The following is a 15,768-nucleotide window of genomic DNA, read 5'->3' on the forward strand; positions in this document are numbered from 1 at the left end:
GCACGGAGAAAAGGTCTCCAACAACATAGCGGAGTATGAAGGCCTAATGGCAGGCTTGAAGGCCGTAGCTGCCTTAGGGGTGAAGCACCTCATCATCAAGGGCGATTCGCAGCTCCTCGTCAACTTCTCCAACAAGATATACGAGCCAAAGGACGAGTACATGGAGGCCTACCTCGCTGAGGTCTGCAAGATGGAGAAACAGTTCTGGGGACTAGAGTTGCAGCATGTGCCTCGCGGCACCAATCAGGAGGCTGACGACATTGCCAAGAGGGCATCTAGGCGGCTGCCTCAGGAGCCCGACGTCTTTGAGGAGCGGCTCTTCAAACCCTCGGCGGTGCCGTCGCTGTCTAGCACGGCACAACCAAGGGAGGAGCTCCCTCAGCCTCCTACCTCAGGAGCCCTGGTCTGCGGCCCAGCCTCGGGGGCATGCCTGCTCCTGACGTTAGAGCCTCAGGAAGGGTGTTGGATCCCGGAGCTCAAGAACTACCTGATGCAAGGGGCTCTGCCAGAGAATGAGGAGGCGGAGCGTGTGGCGCGGCAGGCCACGGCTTATTGCATCAGGGATGGAGAGCTCTACAGGAAGCGGCCGAATGGCGTGTACTTACGTTGCATCTCCTGAGAGCAAGGGAAGGAGCTACTGGCGGACATACACGGCGGAGACTACGGGCACCTCTCGTCGTCACGAACCCTCATCGGCAAGGTGTTCCGTAGTGGATTCTATTGGCCCACAGCACTCAACGATGCCGTTGAGCTTGTGAAGGCTTGCGAGGCCTGCCAGTTTCACGCTAAGCAGATCCATCAGCCTGCGGGGGGTCTACAGACTATACCCCTCTCATGGCCGTTCGCAGTTTGGGGGCTCGACATTCTGGGCCCGTTTCCTCGGGCGCCAGCGGGCTATCGCTACCTCTACGTCGCCGTGGACAAATTCACCAAGTGGGCTGAGCTGGAAGCCGTCCGCACAATCCCGGCAGGCTCTGCGGTCAAATTCATCAAGGGCCCCGTGAGTCAATTCGGGGTGCCCAACCGCATCATCACCGACAACGGTTCGCAATTCAGCAGTAATCTCTTCAAAACATACTGTGCTAACCTTGGAATGCAGATATGCTACGCTTTGGTAGCACACCCCCGGAGCAACGGCCAGGCCGAGCGGGCCAACGCGGAGGTCCTGAGGGGCCTCAAAGCCAGGACCTTCAAGAAGAGGCTGGAAGTCTGTGGCAGGGGCTGGTACGACGAGCTCCAGTCCGTGCTGTGGTCAATCCGCATGACAGCGACCAAGCCGACTTGCGAGACCCCGTTCTTCCTTGTCTATGGAGCAGAGGCTGTCCTCCCTCATCAGGTCAGGTGTCACTCCACGCGGGTCCTGGCATTCGACGAGGCTCAGCAGGACGCCATGCGGGGGACGGATCTCGTGCTGGGGGAGGAACGCCGTCGGGAAGCCGCACTGCGAGCGGGAAGGTACCAACAGGCGCTACGACGATACCACTGCCGCAACATTCGCCCCAGGACCCTTGAGGTAGGGGATCTCGTGCTCAGACGGGTTCTCTCCAGGGAGGTGCTGCACAAGCTCTCTCCCATGTGGGAGGGCCCGTTCAAGGTTTTTCATGTTTCCAGGCCTGGCTCCGCCCGCTTGGAGACTCCGGAGGGAGTACCCATCCAGAACGCATGGAACATTCAACATCTCTGGAGGTTCTACCCCTGAGCGAGGCCTAGCGCCAAGAAAAGGCCCGGTGCCTATGAAGCTGCGTTTTGGAAAAGGCCCGGTGCCTGTGAAGAAGGCGAATGCCTGTGAAGCTACGTTTTGGAAAAGGCATGGTGCCTATGAAGAAGGCGAATGCCTGTGAAGCTGCGTTTTGGAAAAGGCCCGGTGCCTGTCAAGAAGGCAAATGCCTGTGAAGCTGCCGCGTTTCGAGAAAGGCCCGGTGCCTGTGAAGAAGGCCAATTCCTGTGAAGCTCGCCGCTTGTGACACTCTCACGTAATTATGAGTGGGGCTGTACACGCCCCGGAGTCTCCGGAGTGCCGCCCTTGGGCCTCGGGGGCTCCCGCCCACGCCCAGTGGCAGCACTTAGCTCCGCGCTGGTGAGAAGATGTCGAAGACTAGAATAGGTGCCGGACACGGCTTTTTCATTTGCTTTCTGCAGTTGGCATGTTTATTCCCGTTTGAAATCTTATTGGAGTTGTTGGTGTTCCTGGCTTGTGACTCTTTGTCTTTCTCGCTCGCTCGCTTCGTTTTCTCTCGCACAAGTCTCGCGAGGGATGTTCGCGGGCGCCCTCGCGAGCGTCTTCCGCCCCAATTGTCTGGAGCTTTCCTGTCCGAGTCCTCTGCGGGAGCACCCCTCCTAGTCCATGCCTCACGGGCATCGCGACACAAACGCAGGACCTAGGCTGATCGCCCCCGCTGCCGGGACCAAATGTTACCCCTCTAACTAATCCTTGCAGGGCATGAGGCACATGGCAAGGCCTCAGCCTCCGGAGGCGAGTGCCGCGTCAAGCTCCACCAAGCTCAAATGACTCCCGCGCATGGACACGCAGCACGGAAACATAGCGCAGAGATGGCAAAAGCAACGCGACACTTAATAGCAACAGTTCTAACATGCCCCCACAGGGCCCTGTACTACCTTCTTCTTATGCAGGAAAGGAAGGAAACAAAATGGACACGACCTGTCCAACACCAACCTACAGAAAAATCTCGAGCCGCTCCTAGGGATCAGGCGGACGCCTCCTCACGCTTCACCAGGGCGCGGCGGCGGGTGGACCTGCTGCCTTCACCTAGGCGGGCGCGATGGCGCGGGGGCTGGTTGCGGCCACCGCTGGAGGAGCTGCCTCCTGAGGGAGAGTCGCCGAAACTTGGCGAACCCCGAGCACCGCCGCCTGTACGCTAGTCGCCATCTTCATCCTGGTCGGTGCCGGGGCTGGGCAGGCAGCCGCGGTCGTCGTCTTCAAGGCAGCACCCGGCACGGCGACCATCTTCCCCGAACACCCTCACGTAGAGGGTGGCGTCGCCATCGAACTTGAAGTACAGGGTACACCACCGGCCCAAGCCACGTGCGCAGGCAAACGTTTCCCAACCGCACGTCAGGGCCCCGTTCCCAGAGACGGAGACCTCCAGTGAAGCCCAGGAGGCCCTACTGCAGCAGCCGTCTGCCTGGAGCCAGAAGTCGCACCGAGCGCTGGCCGGCAGTTCATCTATGAAGAAACATGGGAGCTGGAGCCGGGTGCTGGATGGGTACGCCGACCACACGACGAACTCCGGCAGCACCTCCGCAGAGCGGAAGTGTGGTCTAGGGGGGCGCACACCCACGGCGTGCCCCCGTCGGCAACCGGGTGCTCACCACCACGCAGGGAACTGTCTCCATGACCGTGGGAGGCTACCACGGGGACCGTGGTGTACTTGCGAGGGCGGCCTCGGCCGCTCTTGGTCGGGGGAGGGTCAGGCCCTGCCCGGGGGGCCTTTCCTTTCTCCACGGCCGAGAATCTCTTTGGGGCCATGGGGACGGCGATTAGCAAAGAAGAAGAAAAGGAGTAGCAGGAAGGGATGGACTGAAGGGGCTCGCCCAGCCCCGTACTTATAGCCGGAGGAGGCCAACCGCCGAGCACCACGATCGCAGGTAATCATGACCGGTTTCTCTGCATGCAGGGACTCGTCGAGTCGTGCGGTTGCCGAGGCGTCGTGGGAGGCACAGACGCCCACGTCCAATCAACCGCCACGCGGCGCCCAAGGCCGCAGGCTGTTAGGGCCCGCGGCACTTCGTGCTTGCCCCTTTGCTTCTCTGCTAAGCCAAGCCCGCGCGCACCTTGGGCCTGGTGGCTACTGTCGGTGTTCTAGGAATGGTGGTCCCTAGACTTGCCTGCCTGCGGCCTGCGGCGTGGCTCGAGTGGGGGCCCAGCATGGCCCATCTTCATCAACGCAAGCTCAAGACCCTCGCGAGGGGCCAAGCCTCGTGGGGCGGATGACAGGAAGCTTCCTCAAGAGCGGCCTCATCAGGCAGGCTCGTGAGGAGGCGGAGAGATCAAGGCAGGGGTACCTCGCGAGGATCCCATGACGCAAGCCATGACGATCGAGACCAGGCGGGCGCCGGCCTGCGCAGGGTCCTTGTTTCCCCTTTGGTGCAAAGGGGCAAGCACAGGCCAAGGTATTAGGCAAAGGCTACCATTCTGGTGCAACGAGACCAAGACCAGCCGGACGGCAGGACGGAGGTCACCGTGGAGCCCAAGACGGCGTCATCACCAGTGCTTTTGGCAGCCGAAGACCACCTTTGGTCAGGATAACTTGTACTAGATGTTCCCCTTCAAAATGGCCAATTGTTGGCGCCCTTCCCGCTCAATTATTCAGGGAGAGGCCTAGGGCCTCTATAAATAGAGCTAGCCACCACAGAGTAGAGACATCTAGACACCCCGAGAACATCTAGAAATCTGGTAGAACCCTAGCAGAGAGAGAGAGAGAGAGAGGCGACGGAACTCACCCTAGCAGTTCATCGCACCAGCCCAAGAACACCTCTCGCGAGGCTGTTCTTCCCTTGTACCGTCCATCATCAGCCCCAGAGGCAATCCACCACACCACACACTGGAGTAGGGTATTACACCACAACGGTGGCCCGAACCAGTATAAACCTCGTGTCTCTTGTGTTGTTCATCATTTTCATCTTAGTTCGCACGAGAGGATCAGACGTAGATCGGTACGGGAGAGATCTCCGCGCGCACCCCAGTTTTCGAACCTCAAGGGTCTGCCGGAACCCGAAATCTGACAAACTCCTTGATCTGCTTATTAATCTCCTCCAGATCATTTGCGGGCATCCGGTAGGGTCTCTTTGATATTGGCCCAGTACCTGGCAATAGCTCTATCTAAAACTCGATGTCTCGACCCGGTGGCATGCCTGGTAACTCCTCTAGGAAAACATCTGGGTAATCCTTCACTACAGGCACTTCCTCCTGAACAACTCCCGTGAGGGTATTTACTTGGCTCCTCCTAGGCGCATGTCTAGATACATACTTGATCCTTTTTCCCTCCGGGGTGGTGAGACAAATTGATTTACAAGCACAGTCAATGCTTCCTCCATACTTTGACATCCAGTCCATGCCTAATATCACATCCAATCCTTGTGACTCCAAAATTATTAGGTCTGACGAAAAAACATGGCTACCAATGGTTAGGGGTATCTGATCGCACCACCGGCTGGCCATATACTCTGCTCCAGGTGAACTTACTAACAGAGGGGTCCTAAGGGTTTGGGTTGGTAGTTTAAACTTATCCATGAATCCCCTTGATATGTATGAATGCGATGCACCAGTATCAAAAAGAACAAGGGCGGTAAAAGACTTAACCAAAACTTACCGATAACTGCGTCTAGCTGCCCTTCAACCTCCTCCACGTTAACGTGGTTCACTTGTCCTTTGTTGAATGGATTAGGCTTCTTCCCAACGCTCCCATTACCATTTCCATTCTTCACTTCAGGGCACTCTGTGGCATAGTGTCCAGTCTTCCCGCACTTGAAGCAAGTAATGTGACTTAGGTCTCTCTTGGCGGGTGTGGCTGGATTGGAGCGGGTCTGATTGTTGCTTGTTCCGTTCCCAGTCCCATTCTTGGAACCATTGTGGTTATGCTAACTTCCTCCGTTACGGTTATGACCTCCATGGTTATGAACAAGTCCTACCGAGTTCGGGGGTTAGACGAGGCTTCTGCTGAGCTCCTGAGTTGTACCTTCCTTGTCCATACTTCCTTTTGCGGCTCTCAATTTGCTGCTGCTTCCCTTCAATCATAAGAGCCTTGTCTACCAACTCCTAGTAGTTGTTAAATGTTGCCACCATCAACTGCATGCTCATCTCATCGTTCAGCGCTTCCATAAACTTCTCCTGCTCCGCGGTATCTGTGGCCACATCGTTAGGGGCGTAACAAGATAGCTTAATAAATTCATCCACGTACTGTCCCACAGTATGGCTCCCTTGGCGCAAGTTGCGAAACAAACGCTTCTTCATGCTCCTAGCTCCCATTGAGACATGGGCGGTGCGGAATGCTTGCTGAAACTGATCCCATGTAACAGTGGCTATAGGACAGGTGACTATGTAATTCTCCCACCATGAGGCTGCTGGTCCATCCAACTGATGTGCGGCAAAACGCACCTTCTCAGCATCTGTACAACCTGTAGTTGTTAACTCCCTTCCAATCCTGCAGAGCCAATCATCTGCTACTATCGGCTTGGTGTGCTGGAAAACACCGGCGACTGCAACCTCAAAAAGCAGGCTAAGTTGTCAACTTGTGGTGGTGGTGGTGGGTTGTTGTTGTTCTTGTTCTTGTTGTTATTGTTGCCTTGATTATGAACTAACAACTGCATCAGTGTATTCTGCTGTTGGATCAACTGAGTGAGCTCCGGCGGGAAAGTATATCCGGGGTCACGTCTCGGAGGCATCTGAGGATTTAGAGGGAAGAGAATAGAATAGAACGAGGTCTAGTGAGAAAAACACTACCCATATGCACATGAGACAAACACAATCATATCACTCAATCAATCAAGCAAGGCATACAATCGATCTAACTATCGTTACAAAAGTGCTCGGACTATACTATATACATGGTGGAATACTACTACTGATGTGGTGGTCTACTAGAAATATTGATCAGTTGAGGACTCCATGATGTCTGCTCCAGCTTCGTCCTCATAGTCATCATCGCTATCGGCGGGGTCCGAGTCGGTGTCGTCGATGATGATGTAGTCCTCAGAACGAATCTCATTGGGTTAATCGTCTTCTCCTCTTGGCGCGGGGTCTCCCATGAATACTCCTAGCTTCCTTTCCAGATCGTCATTCTTCTCCACTAGTATGACGATTTCCTCCTCATAATCTTTGCGAGTAGCCTTGAGTTCTTCCTCCAGTTCCGTGATCCTTGTCATTGCCTTATTCAGATCTATCATGCCTGCGCACATCTGGTTCTCCTGGCGACGAATGTGCTGGTTTAACTCCTGGATGAAAGCTGCGATTGATCTATCCTTCCTGGTGCGGATCATCTCCCATTGCTCATCTCGGCGCCCACAAATTGGATAGATAGTATCCTTAAGCTCCTTATGGTAAACTTCTCAAATGCGTCCCATGGTGATGTGAGCTGCCATACTCTTTCCTAGACTCCAGGTTGGTGCATCAAAGAAAAACTCTATGGGTTTGGTGACTGGCGCGAATGTCCTTCCTGGAACTTGAACTTGAATCATCCATCGCCCCTCTTCTAGTAAAGTGGCGTTGTAAGTCCCGGTGAAGCTTGGTATTCCAATGTTCAGGTACTTAGTGACTTCCTTCAAGTGTCGTCCAAAAGGTGCTTCTTCATCCGGTTGTGCAAACTTGTTCCTTGCGTCTGCCATCCTAAAGAGTAGAAAATGGAGAGGAGTCAGAAATGAGGAGAGAGTGGTGATCTAGGGCTTTAGCTTAGTGGTTGTGTCCTACACTCAGCGTGTGCTCTGATACCATCTTGTAGCGACCCAACCTCAAACGGTCAAGTCTCTGTGCTTCAGTGTCATCCTTGGATCGGTAATGCTGACACACACGGTACTTGAAGGATTTATAACAGAGTAGAAATCACACACTTATTACATCGAATGTCTCAAAAGAGAACTTATTACAATAAATATGTCTTAAGGCCATCTAATACGATAACAGCGGAAGGCTTGGAAGATAAAGTGAGTCCATCAACTCCAACGACATAGCTGAGTTGTACGGCAATGACCTAATGAACCTTACTCCTCATCTGAAAAGTCTGCAACATAATACGTTGCAGCCCGAAAACGGGTTAGCACATGGAATATGCTGGCAATATAACGCGGTAGAGCAAGAATAGAATAATTCTATCACTATATGCATATTTGGCTGGTGGAAAGCTCTATGGTTAAAGTTTTGCGAAAAGCCAATTTTTCCCTACAACAAAGGAATAGATTTTATTTAACTATCATGGTAGTTGAAACATCATTGAGAAGGTTCCTCCAACTCAATCCCAATTAGAAGTAATTATCAACCCAACAATATTAATTTAGAGTGATGAGATACATATGATAATCCAAGTACTAGATACTCAAGATGTCCATAACCAGGGACACGACTAACCATGATTAGTTTGTACACTCTGCAGAGGTTTGCGCACTTTTCCCCACAAGACTCTATCTCCTCCGTTGGATTTCTCACACTACATGGTGTTTCAGAAATGGATGACCGAGACACATTCTTTCAGAAGCATTAACTCTCTACTCCGGATAGATTATACCACCAACAACCCACTACATCTGCTAGTCTACCTCTTCAAGAGCTTCACGCAACTTACTCAGCTATGCTAGAGCCCATAATAGCTTGTGGCTGCACACGGAAGTTTCTAGCATGAAATATCTCAGTTCCCTTTGAGCCTGGGTGGCGGACCTTAGGATTATCACACGGGTACTCCGGGATATCCTAGGAAAACACTGGGTTCTCCAGGTGCCCGACAAGCAATCCACCCAGATGTGTATTAAAGTTGCCACCTTAAGTTGAACCATTAATTAACAATCTCACATCTGTCATGGTTTCACTCACCCAAACCACGTCTACGAGCATAGCATGGAAATATAAGCAATACATACAAGTAACTCCCAAGGATTTGATAAAAAAACAAGTGAATAGGTACTACCTCATCTACTTCCCAATCCCACATGTTATCAAGTCCTAACCATGCAATGTTTGAGGGTTGAAACTAATGCAAAAAAACTGGGTGATAAAGGGATATGATCAAAGTGTTACTTGCCTTGCTGATGATCCGCAGAACCTAGAGACTCGATGTAGCACGCTTCGCACTCCGGGTACTCTATTGCAATCAAACAAGCATACAATAATCAATCAAACAAGGGCACGGGTAAAACTCAAATAAGAGATCTAACCAGAAAGTTCAACTTAACAACTCCGTTTTGCAAAAAGAATCAAATCAAACGGAGCAACGGAACTCAAACTGCGAAAGAAACAAGATCCGATTACTAATTTGGACTAAAGTCAAATTTTACTGTATCAAAATGTTGTTCAAGTTGGTTAAACGGAAAGAGGGTTTCGAGACGAAACTCTAGGCGCTTGAATCGCCTGATTCCGATAAACGAGCGAAAAGTTATACTAAAATGAAAATCGGATTAGAAATCGCGATCAAAAATAATCGCGGAGAATCCGAGAAAAAGAAAAACTGACGAATAGGCTAACGAATGAACGTTTGCTGTCTGCGGCTAAATGGTGAAAACCGTTCGTTAAAACGAACGTAAAAACGGGCGTTCGTTAAAACGAACGTAAAAACGGGCGTTCGTTAAATAACTAAACCGAAAAAAATAAACCGAATCGGATCTAAAAAACGGATCTAGGGTTTCGAAAAAAACCAAATGGTTTTCTCACGAAAACCGAGGCGGCTACCTCGGGTCCGACAGGGTCCGGCGAGGCGGCGCGGCGGCGGTGCGGCTCCGACGACGGCGGCGCGTGGCGGCGGCTAGGGTTAGGGTTAGGGCACGGGTGGGCTTTTGGCGGCTTGTGGGCGGCCGTTTATAAAGGCCCCCCGGGCGGAGTCCCGCTCGGATACGACCCGGTGTCGGTTCACTTTTTAAAAAATAATTCCGACATGCAGAAAAAGAAAGAAAAGAAATACTAAACGGACTCCAAAAATCCCAAAATAAATTTTCTCTGTCGTCTAAAAATAATCCGGACAAGGTGAACATTTATTTGGGCCTAAAATGCAATTTTGAAAAACGCATATTTTCCTAATTCAAATAAAATAGCGATAAAACTCCGAATAAAAATCTTATTCGATTTTAATATTAAATCTTCGTTATTTCTCTATTTTGAGGAAGCCATTTTATCCTCTCTCTTTTATTTTTATAAAATAAATAATCGAAGAGAAAATAATTAAAATCAAACGAGCCTCTTTCCAAAATTCGAGAAAACTCAAATATGAAATAATGAAATCCCCAACTCTCTTCGTAGGTCCTTGAGTTGCGTAGAATTTCTAGGATCAAGCAAAAATGCAATAAAATATGATATGAAGTGATGATCTAATGTATAACATTACAAATTGAAAATTTGGGATGTTACACTTAGCATCCTTCAGATTCTTCATAGTGATAAATTGATAATAATCCCAAGTTACTCAACAAATATAGCTATGCTCCCCGGCAATGGCGCCAGAAAATGGTCTTGATAACCCACAAGTATAGGGGACCGCAACAATTTTTGAGGGTAGAGTATTCAACCCAAATTTATAGATTCGACACAAGGGGAGCCAAAGAATATTTGAAGGTATTAGCAGCTGAGTTGTCAATTCAACCACACTTGAAGATTAATTTTCCGCAGCAACGTGATCCGTAGCAAAGTAATATGATAGTTTTGATAATAGTAGCAGTAGCAATGGTAACATTAACAGTGACAACAATAGTTTTGTAACAGTTGTAATAGTAACATTAGCAGTAGTAACTTAGCAAGAACAATATAGGATAAATTCGTAGGCATTGTATCGGTGACTTGTTGGATGATATTCATCATGAGACAGTTATAACCTAGGGCGATATGGCACTAGCTCCAGTTCATAAATATAATGTAGGCATGTATTCCGTAAATAGTCATACGTGCTTATGGAAAGAACTTGCATGACATCTTTTGTCCTACCGTCCCATGGCAGCGCGGTCCTATTGGAAACAAAGGGATATTATGGCCTCCTTTTAATAAAGAACTGGAACAAAGCATTAACACACGATGAATACATGAACTCATCAAACTACGGTCATCACCGGGAGTGGTCCCGACTATTGTCACTCCAGGGTTGCCAGATCATAACACGTAGTAGGTGACTGATACGTCCATTTTCATCATGCTTTTATATCGATATTTATTGCATTATGGGCTGTTATTACACATTATGTCACAATACTTATGCCTATTCTCTCTTATTTTACAAGGTTTACATAAAGAGGGAGAATGCCGTCAGCTAGAATTCTAGGCTGGAAAAGGAGCAAATATTAGAGACCTATTCTGCACAGCTCCAAAAGTCCTGAAACTTCACGGGAGTTATTTCTAGAATATATAAAAAATACTGAGCGCAAGAACTACCAGAGGGGGCCACCCACCAGCCACGAGGGTGGGGGGCGCGCCCTACCTCCCCGGGCGCGCCCCCTGCCTCGTGGGCCCCTGGTGGCCCTTCAATGCCCATCTTCTGCTATATGAGGTCTTTCGTTGAGGAAACAATCATAAGCAAGCTTTTGGGACGAGACTCCACCGCCACGAGGCGGAACCTTGGCGGAACCAATCTAGGGCTCTGGCGGAGCTGTTCTGCCGGGGAAACTTCCCTCCGGGAGGGGGAAATCATCACCATCGTCATCACCAACGATCCTCTCATCGGGAGGGGGTCAATCTCCATCAACATCTTCACCAGCACCATCTCATCTCAAACCCTAGTTCATCTCTTGTATCCAATCTTTGTATCCAAACCTCAGATTGGTACCTGTGGGTTCCTAGTAGTGTTGATTACTCCTTGTAGTTGATGCTAGTTGGTTTACTTGATGGAAGATCATATTTTCAGATCCATTATGCATATTAATACCCTTCTGATTATGGACATGAATATTCTTTGTGAGTAGTAGTTACGTTTGTTCCTGAGGACATGAGAGAAGTCTTGCTATTAGTAGTCATGTGAATTTGGTATTTGTTCGATATTTTGATAAGATGTATGTTGTCATCCCTCTAGTGGTGTCATGTGAACGTAGACTACATGACAATTCAACATTGTTTGGGCCTAGAGGGAGGCATTGGGAAGTAATAAGTAGATGATGGGTTGCTAGAGTGACAGAAGCTTAAACCCTAGTTTATGCGCTGCTTCGTAAGGGGCTGATTTGGATCCATATGTTTCATGCTATGGTTTCGTTTACCTTAATACTTCTGTTGTAGTTGCGGATGCTTGCAATGCCGGTTAATCATAAGTGTGATGCTTTTCCAAGTAAGGGCAGTACCCAAGAACCGGTCCACCCACATATCAAATTATCAATGTAGCGAACGCGAATCATATGATCATGATGAAAACTAGCTTGACTATAATTCCCATGTGTCCTCGGGAGCGCTTTCCTTCATATAAGAGTTTATCTAGGCTTGTCCTTTGCTACAAAAAGGATTGGGCCATCTTGCTGCACTTTATTTACTTTTATTACTTGCTACTCATTACCAATTACCTTATCACAAAACTATCTGTTACCGATAATTTCAGTGCTTGCAGAGAATACCTTGTTGAAAACCGCTTATCATTTCCTTCTGCTCCTCGTTGAGTTCGACACTCTTACTTATCAAAAGGACTACGATAGATCCCCTATACTTGTGGGTCATTGAGACTCTTTTCTGGCGCCGTTGCCAGGGAGTGAAGCGCCTTTGGTAGGTGGAATTTGGTAAGGAAAAATTTATATAGTGTGCTGAAATTTACTGTCACTTGTTACTATGGAACATAATCCTTTGAGGGGTTTGTTCGGGGTATCTTCACCTCGTCCGGAACCACAATTAGTTACTCCTCAACCTACTGAACCTACTAAAAATGTTTACTTTGAAATTCCTTCAGGTATGATAGAGAAACTGCTAGCTAATCCTTTTGCAGGAGATGGAACATTGTATCCTGACTTACACTTAATCTATGTGAATGAAGTTTGTGGATTATTTAAGCTTGCAGGTATGCCCGATGATGTCATCAAGAAGAAGGTCTTTCCTTTATCTTTGAAGGGAGATGCATTGACATGGTATAGGTTATGTGATGATATGGGATCATGGGACTACAAACGGTTGAAATTGGAATTCCATCAGAGGTTTTATCCTATGCATCTCGTTCATCGTGATCGTAATTATATATATATATATTTGCCTCGCAAAGGAGAAAGCATCGCTCAAGCTTGGGGGAGGCTCAAGTCAATGTTATATTCATGCCCCAATCACGGGTTCTCAAGAGAAATTATTATTCAAAACTTTTATGCTCAACTTTCTGACAACAATCGCTCCATGCTCGATACTTCTTGTACGGGTTCCTTTATGATGAAGACTATTGAATTCAAATATAATTTATTGGAGAGAATTAAATGCAACTATGAAGATTGGGATCTCGACGAAGGTAAGGAGTCAGGTATAACACCTAAGTTTGATTGTGTTAAATCTTTTATGGATACCGATGTTTTCCGTAAATTTAGCACTAAATATGGACTTGACTCTGAGATAGTAGCTTCTTTCTGTGAATCCTTCTCTACTCATGTTGATCTCCCTAAGGAGAAGTGGTTTAAGTATCATCCTCCCATAGAATTAAAAGTAGTTGAACCTATTAAAGTTGAAGAAAAGACTATCACTTATAATGATCCTGTTGTTCCTACTCTTATGTTGAGAAACCACCTTTCCCTGTTAGAATAAAGGATCATGCTAAAGCTTCAAGTGTTGTCAACAAAAGTAATATTAAGACACCTAAACCCCCTGAGCAAATTAAAGTTGAACCTAAAATTGCTATGGTTAAAGATCTCTTGGTCGATAATATTGATCGGGCATGTTATTTACTTCTGTGATGAAGCTGCTAGAATTGCTAGACCTAATACTAAAAATAAACATAGACCTATTGTAGGCATGCATGTTATTTCTGTTAAAATAGGAGATCATTGTTATCATGGCTTATGTGATATGGGTGCTAGTGCTAGTGCAATACCTATTTCCTTATACAAAGAAGTTATGCATGATATTGCACCGGCTGAGATAGAAGATATCGATGTTACCATTAAGCTTGCCAATAGAGATACTATTTCACCAGTTGGGATTGTTAGAGATGTTGAAGTCTTGTGTGGGAAGGTTAAATATCCTGCTGATTTTCTTGTTCTTGGTTCCCCACAAGATAGCTTTTGTCCCATTATATTTGGTAGACCCTTCTTGAATACTGTCAATGCTAAGATAGACTGCAATAAGGTTATTGTTTCCGTTGGTTTAGGGGATATGTCTCATGAGTTTAATTTTGCTAAATTTCATAGACAACCCCATGATAAAGAATTGCCTAGTAAATATGAAATTATTGGTCTTGCTTCTATTGCTGTGCCTCCTACTGATCCCTTAGAACAATATTTGCTAGACCATGAAAATGATATGTTCATGAATGAAAGAAGGGAAATAGATGAAGTATTCTTTAAACCGGGGCCTATTCTGAAACACAACTTGCCTGTTGAAATCCTAGGGGATCCTCCTCCACCCAAGGGTGATCCCGTGTTTGAGCTTAAACCATTACCTGATACTCTTAAATATGCTTATCTTGATGAAAAGAAAATATATCCTGTTATTATTAGTGCTAACCTTTCAGAGAAGGAGAAAGAGAAATTATTGAAAACTCTGAAGAAGAACATTGCTGCTATTGGATATACTCTTGATGATCTTAAGGGCATTAGTCCCACTCTATGTCATCACAAAATAAACTTGGAGGAAGATGCCAAACCAGTTATTGATCACCAACGACGGCTGAATCCTAAGATGAAAGAAGTGGTAAGAAAGGAAATATTAAAGCTCCTTGAGGCAGGTATAATTTATCCCGTTGCTGATAGTCAGTGGGTAAGTCCTGTCCATTGTGTCCCTAAGAAGGGAGGTATTACTGTTGTTCCTAATGATAAAGATGAATTGATCCCGCAAAGAATTATTACAGGTTATAGGATGGTAATTGATTTCTGCAAATTAAATAAGGCTACTAAAAAAGACCATTACCCCTTACCTTTTATTGATCAAATGCTAGAAATATTATCCAAACATACACATTTTTGCTTTCTAGATGGTTACTCTGGCTTCTCTCAAATACCTGTGCCAGCTAATGATCAATCAAAGACCACTTTTACTTGCCCTTTTGGTACTTTTGCTTATAGACGTTGTCTTTTGGTTTATGTAATGCACCTGCTACCTTTCAAAGATGCATGATGGCTATATTTTCTGAATTTTGTGAAAAGATTTGTGAGGTATTCATGGATGATTTCTCCATTTATGGATCCTCTTTTGATGATTGCTTGAGCAACCTTGATCGAGTTTTGCAGAGATGTGAAGAAACTAATCTTGTTCTGAATTGGGAGAAATGACACTTTATAGTTAATGAAGGTATTGTCTTGGGGCATAAAATTTCTGAAACAGGTATTAAAGTTGACAAAGCTAAAGTTGATGCTATTGAAAGGATGTTGTGTCCCAAGGACATCAAAGGTATAAGAAGTTTTCTGGGTCATGCCGGTTTTTATAGGAGGTTCATTAAGGACTTCTCAATAATTTCTCGGCCTCTGACTAATATATTACAAAAAGATATTCCTTTTGTCTTTGATGATGATTGTGTAGAAGCATTTGAAATACTTAAGAAAGCATTGATTTCTGCACCTATTGTTCAGCCACCTGATTGGAATTTACCCCTTGAAATTATGTGTGATGCTAGTGATTATGCTGTAGGTGCTGTCCTAGGGCAAAGAGTTGATAAGAAATTAAATGTTATAGAATATGCTAGTAAAACTCTAGACAATGCCCAGAGAAATTATGCTACCACCGAAAAGGAATTCTTAGCAGTTGTATTTGCTTGTGATAAGTTCATACCTTATATTGTTGATTCTAAAGTAACTATTCACACTGATCATGCTGCTATTAAATACCTTATGGAAAAGAAAGATGCTAAACCTAGACTTATTAGATGGGTTCTCCTGCTACAAGAATTTGATTTGAATATTATTGATAGAAAGGGAGCGGAGAACCCCGTTGCAAACAACTTGTCTAGGTTAGAAAATGTTCTTGATGAC

This window comes from Triticum urartu, chromosome 3A (assembly GCF_056163025.1).
Source record: "Triticum urartu cultivar PI428250 chromosome 3A, HENAU_Tu73, whole genome shotgun sequence".
Taxonomy (NCBI): domain Eukaryota; kingdom Viridiplantae; phylum Streptophyta; class Magnoliopsida; order Poales; family Poaceae; genus Triticum; species Triticum urartu.